The 8,789-nt window shown below is 33.4% G+C and overlaps 1 pseudogene across 1 annotated transcript; it reads right to left on the reverse strand.

The window, feature by feature from the left end:
• Nucleotides 1-7,289: 7,289 nt before the first annotated feature.
• Nucleotides 7,290-8,448, reverse strand: LOC308655172 (dnaJ homolog subfamily A member 1-like; annotated as a pseudogene). The gene has a single exon. The product of its transcript is annotated as a dnaJ homolog subfamily A member 1-like (transcript).
• Between the last annotated feature and the right edge of the window lie 341 nt (nucleotides 8,449-8,789).

The following is an 8,789-nucleotide window of genomic DNA, read 5'->3' on the forward strand; positions in this document are numbered from 1 at the left end:
CTTGGATAATCAATTGATATCTACATGATTTCATTAAGGTCTTCACTTTGGAAATGAGGGTGGTAGTATTTTAATGAATATGATGAAAGAACAGAATCCTCTAAGGATATTAACAAAATGTATTGAGTGTTGCTTTCTAATTCCATGCTTTATCAGTTTGACCCACCCCCACACCCCACGCCGGCCCTGAAGGATTGAATTATGATTATTACTATTTTTAATAAAGTTTTATATTGGTTCTTTTTAGTTACATTTTTAAGTAACCAGTAGAATACATTTTAACATAGTTATACAATTACAGAATATAACTTTTTCTAATTCATACTCCAGTACCTCTTTTTCCCTTACCCTCTTCCCACCCGCTGCCTCTACTGATTGATCTGCCATTTACCCATAATTATTTTTTAAATAATTTCTTGTCATGGTGAGATTCACTATGGTATATTCATATATGTAAAGGAAAGTTATGTCAGATTAGTCTTTCCTTTTCCTATTACCCTCTCTTCCCTTCATTTCCCTTCATTCACTGAACCTCTACTCCAACCACTTATTGTGGGTTAGCTTCCAGATATCAGGGAAAACATTTAACCTTTATTTGGGGGGGATTGGCTTATTTCACTTAGCATGATAGTTTCTAGCTCCATCTATTTATTGGAAAATGACATCAAGTCATTCTCTTTATGACTGAGTCATACTCCATTATGTATATATGCCACATTTTATTTATCCATTCATCTGTTGAAGGGCATCTAGGTTGGCTCCATAGCTTAGCCATTGTGAATTGAGCTGCTATAAACATTGATATGGCTCTGTCACTGTAATATGCTAATATTGTCTCCTTTGGACATATATTGAGGAATGGGATAACCCTGTCAAATGGGATTATCACTATTTTTAAAATGAGAAAACAGAGACATTAAAAAAAGCAGACCATATGATTTGTTCATTGTCAAATTGTAGAAATTATTGGACTGAAATTCAAGGCAAAGTAGTCTAACTCTTCAGTGAGCTCTTCCTGTAGTCTCCCTTGTTTGGTTGTTATGAAAATCAGACAAAGTATTGTTGGTGAAGGCATTTTGGAATATATAAAGTTCTGTTTAGTTAATAGTATTTTTATAAGACTGTGGAAGTGGTAAGGGTTCTTGATACATTTCTTGTTTTTCAAGTGTTAACTCAAATGAAATTATATCTTTCTGGTAGTTTTCAATTATAACTTCACACTCACAGACAGACTATTGTTCACAATAATTGGTGTGTCTTCCTGTAGGTGAAATGTACACCTGTTTGAATTTGAGAAAGTACAGGTAATTTGCTTTTGCAATGAAATGCAAGAAAAAAAATAATGTTTACTTAGGGGCCTCCTAAATTGTTAAAATATATGTCAAAATAAAGATTTTATTGCCATTGCAAAAGGACTAATAAGAATTCCCTTGCTGATCTTAGATGAAAATAAAAAACAAACTTGGCTATTTGAAGCCACTGAAAAATTTTGAGTTTTTCTTACTACAGCATAGCCTTTTTACTGATACATCCATTAGATTCCTGTAAGCTTTTTAATTAATAAGATATTCTATACATTTCTTTTTTTCATGGGATATGAAAATTTAAGGAAAGAATAAATCATAGAATCAGAAAATGTTAACAATCAAAGACACTATTGGAATAATTACTTCAGTATTTTCCAGACTTTCATTTTTAAGTAACCAGTGAAATTTCTGAGAATTATATGAAAAAACTTCAATATAAAGTTAATATATTGTTGTCTTTCTTGTTTATTTTTAAATTTAATTTCATAATTTATACTTTTTGGTCACATAGAACCACTTATCTAATTAAAATTGTATTTTATTGATATCTGCAATATATAACAAGAAATACCAAGAATACAAGAATTCCAAATTCTCAATAGGAAGAAGACAAATCTAAAAACAAAAATGGCAGAAAAAGGAACAAGAATCTTAAGTGAAAACCCAAGTTGCCAAATGTATAAAAGAGGTGCAATTTTTCTTACTATTTTTTAGCCTTATCTATTTTAAACATGGATTATAAGGTGAGTTATAATTTGAATAGATAATATACAGAGTCAAATGTTTTATTTTTATCTTTTGTGCTTACTTGGCCTTAAAGCTAATATTTTCAATACTAACAAAGATATACTAGCTTTTATTTTGTTATACTATTCATAGATTATTTTGTTCTGTTTTTTTAACTTTATTTCTTTATATATCCCTACTTTTTAATATCATGTGTGAAAATGCTTTTCTTTTAACAGAAATATTTAGTCCATTTACACTGAAAGTAATTAATACATTTGTGTTTGAATCCACTTAATATCACATTTATTCTTCTTTTTATACCCTTTTATTCTTTCATAATATTTTTATAAATCTCTTTTTACATTTCATCATAGTGGAAATTATGTACTTTGTTTCTATCTTTTCAACAAAAGTCACACCATAGAGATTTTTAAAGTCCAAAGGAAACTCTTATATCCTTTGCCAAAGTCAATAATTTCAAAAGATAGTAGTTCAATGAAACAAAATAGAGAACTCAAAAATAGACCCACATAAATATAGCCATCTGATCTTTGACAAAAGAACAAAGGAAATACAGTGGGAAAAGATAAACTTCCCAACAAATGGTGCTAGAACAAGTGAACATCTAAATTTAAAAAAATATTGAGACACAGACTTTTCCTGTTTCACAAAAAATAACTCAAAAGGGACCACAAATGTAAGTATAAAAGGCAAAACCATGAAATACTTAGAATATAACAGGAGAAAATCTGGGTAGGCTTGGATGTGCTCATCACCTTTTAAATACAACACCAAAGGCATAATTCATAAAAAAATAATTAATCATCTGGACTTAATTAAAATTCAGAACATCCATTCTGTTAAAGATGTTATCAAGATACAAGCCACAGACTATGAGAAAATGTGTGCAAATGACATTTGATAAAGAACTGTTATCCAAAGTGTACAAAGAACCCTTGAAACTTAGCAATGAGAAAATGGACAATCCAATTAAACACTGGGCAAAAAATTTTAACAGATATTTATGAAAAAGATATGTTGATTTTAAGTTAAGAATATGAAAATATATTTGATATCATATTCCATTGAGAATTGAAAATAAAATCAACAAGAAACTACTACACATTTATTAGAATGTTGAAAATCCAAAATTTTGACAGCAACTATTTGCTTGTATCAGTGTAAAATGTTAGAACTGAAACTAAACATTCTCTCACCATGTAATCCAAAAAACATGATACTTCGGTATTTACCAACACGAGCCAGAACTTATGCTCACAAAAAACCCACAAACCAATGTCTATGACATCTTTATTTATAAGTGCCCAGATTAGGAAGCAGCAATATGTCCTTCAGAAGGTGAAAGGATGAACTGAGGGATGTATGTATGCTTATGTGTGTATATATAATTTTTTAGCACTAAGAAGAAATGAGCTGAAAAGTTATAAAGGAAATCTAAATGCATGATACCAAATGAGTAAAAAAATTTTTTAAAAAGTGCATGCTGTATGATTACAAATATATGACATTCCTTGAAAACAAAAGTGCAAACAAAGTAAGAATATCAGTGATCACCAGAGGTTAAGGATAGGAGAGGGATGAATAGGTGGAATATAGAGGATTTATAAAGTAGTGAAACCATTCTCATTCTGTATACTAAAAGTGAATACAAATCATAGTTCATTTGTCAAAATATAAAATGTTCAATACCAATCATTCATCATAATGTAAACTTTTGGTGATAAATGTATGTCAATGTATATTCATCAATTGTAGTAATGTTCCACTCTGGTGCAGTTGATAGTGGGGGTGGGAATTGTGGGGTTACGTTGAGGATATATTGAAACTCTGTACTATACATTCATGTTTGCTATGAATCTAAAAGTGTTCATAAAAATAAAATCTATTAAATTTATTTATTTATTTATTTATTGTTGGTTGTTCAAAACATTACATAGTTCTTGATATATCATATTTCACACTTTGATTCAAGTGGGTTATGAACTCCCATTCTTACCCCGTATACAGGTTGCAGAATCACATCAGTTACACTTCCATTGATTTACATATTGCCATACTAGTGTCTGTTGTATTCTGCTGCCTTTCCTATCCTCTACTATCCCCCCTCCCCTCCCCTCCCCTCCCCTCTTCTCTCTCTACCCCCTCTACTGTAATTCATTTCTCCCCCTTGTATTATTTTTCCCTTACCCCTCACTTCCTCTTGTATGTAATTTTGTATAACCCTGAGGGTCTCCTTCCATTTCCATGCAATTTCCCTTCTCTCTCCCTTTCCCTCCCACCTCTCATCCCTGTTTAATGTTAATCTTCTTCTCATGCTCTTCGTCCCTACTCTGTTCTTAGTTACTCTCCTTATATCAAAGAAGAGATTTGGCATTTGTTTTTTAGGGATTGGCTAGCTTCACGTAGCATAATCTGCTCTAATGCCATCCATTTCCCTCCAAATTCTATGATTTTGTCATTTTTTAATGCAGAGTAATACTCCATTGTGTATAAATGCCACATTTTTTTTTATCCATTCGTCTATTGAAGGGCATCTAGGCTGGTTCCACAGTCTTGCTATTGTGTATTAAAATTTTTAAAAGGACATCAAGCCCTATTTTCTAGAACTTCTGAATATTACCTGTTTAGAAGAAAGGTCTTTGCAGATGAGATTAAATTAATGATCTTGAGATGGGTTGAGTATCTTAGATTATCCACAATGGACCTAAATGCTATGTCATGTATCCTAATAGAGGGAAAAAGAGAGAGATTTGACATACAGAAAACTAAAGATGCAGAGACTGGAGTGATGTGGTCCCAACTCATGGAATTCCAGCAACCACCAAAAACTGGAAGAAATAAGATTGAATTTTGCTTGGAGCCTCTGAAAGGAGGATTGCCTCACTGACTCCCTGATTTGGACTTCTGGCATCTTGAACTGTAACAGAATATGTTCCTGTTGTTTTAAGCCACTAAGAGTATGTTTATTTGTTATAGCATCCATAGAAAATGAATTTAAGTATGTTTTTTGTGTTTATCAGTGTTTTTTAATATATTTTCTTGGGTGAAGTATGATGAGGGCAGATACAGATCAAGAGAAAGAAACTGGAGTTTAAGAGCTTCTTATGCTCATGGATCCTAGGGAGAAACAATATACCATACAAAACTCCTCAGGGGAAGTACTAGGATGGAATACAAAAATATCAGGCAGAAGTATAGAGGGAAATATGGGCAAGCACTTTCATTATGGTTTATATAGGACAGAATGGGCAAGCAAGGGGTAGGGAGTGGTTAGGACTAGCTCCTTTGAATAATTTCATTGACCTTTAGGTAATGGGAGTTGAACCTAATTGTTTGGTACCTAGAACCTGGGAAATCAGACTGCCATAAAGAGTGAGAATTCTATAAGGGAGGTACTTGGGTGGTTGAACTTCATCAGTTGTTCTAAAAGGGAAACTTACCTAAAAGCTGAATCAATGTGACACTTATTTAAAAAAAAAAATTATATTGTAGTAGTATTGTCATTTATATGGCTGTGCTGTATACTGTTTTATGAACTTCTCATCATTTGATTATCTGTTTACATGTTGATGGACATTTGGGTTGTTTTTATCTTTGGCTCTCATAAATGAAGCTACAATGAAAAAAGCAAGAAAAAGACTTCAGAGAATTATATTTTGTATCTCTTCTTAATATCTAGAAATAAAATTGTGGATATTCATTTAAGTGTATACACTTATAAAGATTATGAAACTCTTTGCCAACATGATAGCAAATATTCCCATTAGTAATTTAAGACATTCAGTTGGTACACATCATTCACGACATTGCCTTTTTTGTTGTTTAGTTTTGTTTTTTGGTTTTTTTTGGCTTTTTTTTGGTTTTAATTTTGTCATTCTATTGCAAAATTATTATCTTATTTAGCCTTTAATTTTTATTTTCTTGAGAACCAGTAAGGTTGACAATCTTCCTCCCCTACATGTTTTATACTTTTCATTGTATGAGTCTTATTTGTCATATTTGTTATCCATTATTTTATGTTTTATATCCTTCCATAAAGTATTTTCTTTAAAAATCACTTTCCAAATAATGCTACTACATATAGAATTTATCTTATATCTTTGATAAATTCATTCATTAGTTCTAAGAATTACATTTTTAAGATGCAGGGGATTAGCAAGAATAGTGGAATGTGATGGACATCATTATCCAAAGTACATGTATGAAGACACAAATTCGGTGTCAACCTACTTTATATAAAAACAGAGACATGAAAAATTGTGGTATATATGTGTAATAAGAATTGTAATGCAAAAAAAGCACACGTATAAAGACATGAATTGGCGTGAACATACTTTATATACAAAGATATGAAAAATTGTGTTCTATATGTGTAATAAGAATTGTAATGCATTCCACTGTCGTGTATTTAAAAAAATAAAATCAATGAAAAAAAGAGATGCTGTAGGAATTTCTGCATAAATAATCATGGCATTTGAGAACAAAGCATTTTCATTTTTTTCTTTCTTTCATATCTATGCCTTTTCTTGCCTTATTGCATTGGCTAGAACTTCCAACAAACTATTGAATAGTTCACATCCTGACCTTGTTCTTGATCTCAAAAAGGAAACTAATAGGGGCTGGGGATGTGGCTTAAGCGGTAGTTCGCTTACCTGGCATGCGTGCGGCCCGGGTTCGATCCTCAGCACCACATACAAACAAAGATTTTGTGTCCGCCGAAAACTAAACAATAAATATTAAAACAATTCTCTCTCTCTCTTTCTCTCTCTCTCTCTCTCTCTCTCAAAAAAAAAAAAAAAAAGGAAACTAATAGGGTTGAGTTGCGTATCCTTCAAAAATTCACAGGTTGGAGTCCTAATGCCCAATTCCTCAGAATGTGACCTTATTTGGAGAAAGGTGATCCAGTTAAACTTAGGTTACTAGAATAGTCCCTAATTAAAGATGACTATAGTCCTTGTAAAAAGGGTAAATTTGGCACAAAGATACTATACATGAAGAAAGATAATGTAAAACCACACAGGTAGAGGAAGGTCATCTATAAGTCATGGAGAAGAACATATGAAGGATCCTTCCTACTCTGGCATTAGAAAGAAGCAACAGTGCTGTCGCATTAACTTTAGACTTTCTAACTTCCAACAACAAATTTCTGTCATTGAAGCCACATAGTGTGTGTGTGTGTGTGTGAGTGTGTGTGTATAATATGCCTGCAGTGAGTGTTATTCACTAGCCCCATTAAGAGCTTTGACACTGAACACCACCTCTGGGACGATGTTCATCATCCTCATATGCTTCTCCATTATAATGGTGCCATCTTTCCTGATTTGGATCAAAGTCCACCAGTTCTACTTGATCTGTTTCATCAGTCTCTTCCAATTCCTTCCTGTCAGGTAGGAGTTTTTCTAGCAAAGAGAGTTTGTCAGGAGAGAGAAAGCCATTTTTAGGAAAGTTCACCTTAAACTCGATGATGAGGCGACCCTTTTCACATGGTCTACAATAAATTGGCATACCTTCATTTAGCACATACTTTATATCACCATGCTTGACAATCTGACTTAGATGAGAGGTGATGATCTAACACATCTGATCTAACACAATGATAATATCTCCTGGTTCCAATCCTGGCTCCTGGTCTCCTTCATCATGGAATGTTATCTTCTGTCCATCTTTCATGCCTTTGTCAATATGAACTTCCAGGATCATCTTCTCTTGAACTATCTTCCTTCCTTTGCAGCTTTTACATCTATCTTTAGGACTGATCCGTTCCCCATGGCCCTGGCACTCCATACACACAGACTGAATTTGCTGAACCATTCCAGGTCCTATCTGATGAATTCTTATTTGCATTTCAGTACCTCAGCATTTGGAACAGCACTCTACTGCTCCTTCTTACCACCTCAGCCTTGACATTTGTCACAAATCACATTATTTTATAGAGCCAGTTTTCTTGTTGCACCATTATATAAGTCTTCTTGGCTTATATAAGAGATAGTACACAACATTTTTACCTTTCCTTTCTCTCTGCATCCTTCCTCCTCCTCCAAAAAACATATCAAAGATGTCCATGGGGGAGCCAAAACCACCACCTGCTCTAACCTCCTTAATTGCCTGTTCTCCTCCTTTGTCATATAATTCCCTTTTCTTGGCATCAGAGAGAATTTCATAAGCTTGAGAAATCTGTTTAAACTTTTCTCCTTCATTTGAATTCTTATCAGGGTGGTACTTCAAGGCCAGTTTTCTCTAAGCCTTTTAAAATTCTTCCTGATGACATTGGGTTTGATCCCCCAAACATCATAGTAAGTGCTTTCTTTCACCATTTTCTACAGCCTGTGAGCGGGCTGGGGGCATTGTGGGGGAGTGGGAAGGAGCACTTAACTGTGTACAGCCCAGGCAGCTGCTGCTCCTCCGCCTCTCACTGAACATTCTGGAAAGTTCCCTCTTCTGGAATTTTAATAGTTTTAGATCTCACATTTGGTCTTTAATCCATTTCGAGTTAATTTTTGTGTGTGGTGTAAGGTCCAACTCATTCTTTTTGCATGTGGCTACTCCATTTTCCAAGTGCCATTTGTTGAAGACAAATGTTTAGTCTAGGAATTTCTGTCAATAATCACTTGGCCATATGTGCAGGGGTTTATTTCTGGGCTTTCTGTTCTGTTATTTTGGCCTGTATATTTCTCTTCATATCCAGTAGCACATGTCTAAACTATTTTTTTTTCTGTGTTGTATACTTAAAAT

The sequence above is a fragment of the Spermophilus citellus genome (genome assembly GCF_964194105.1).
Source record: "Spermophilus citellus genome assembly, chromosome: 9".
NCBI lineage: Eukaryota > Metazoa > Chordata > Mammalia > Rodentia > Sciuridae > Spermophilus > Spermophilus citellus.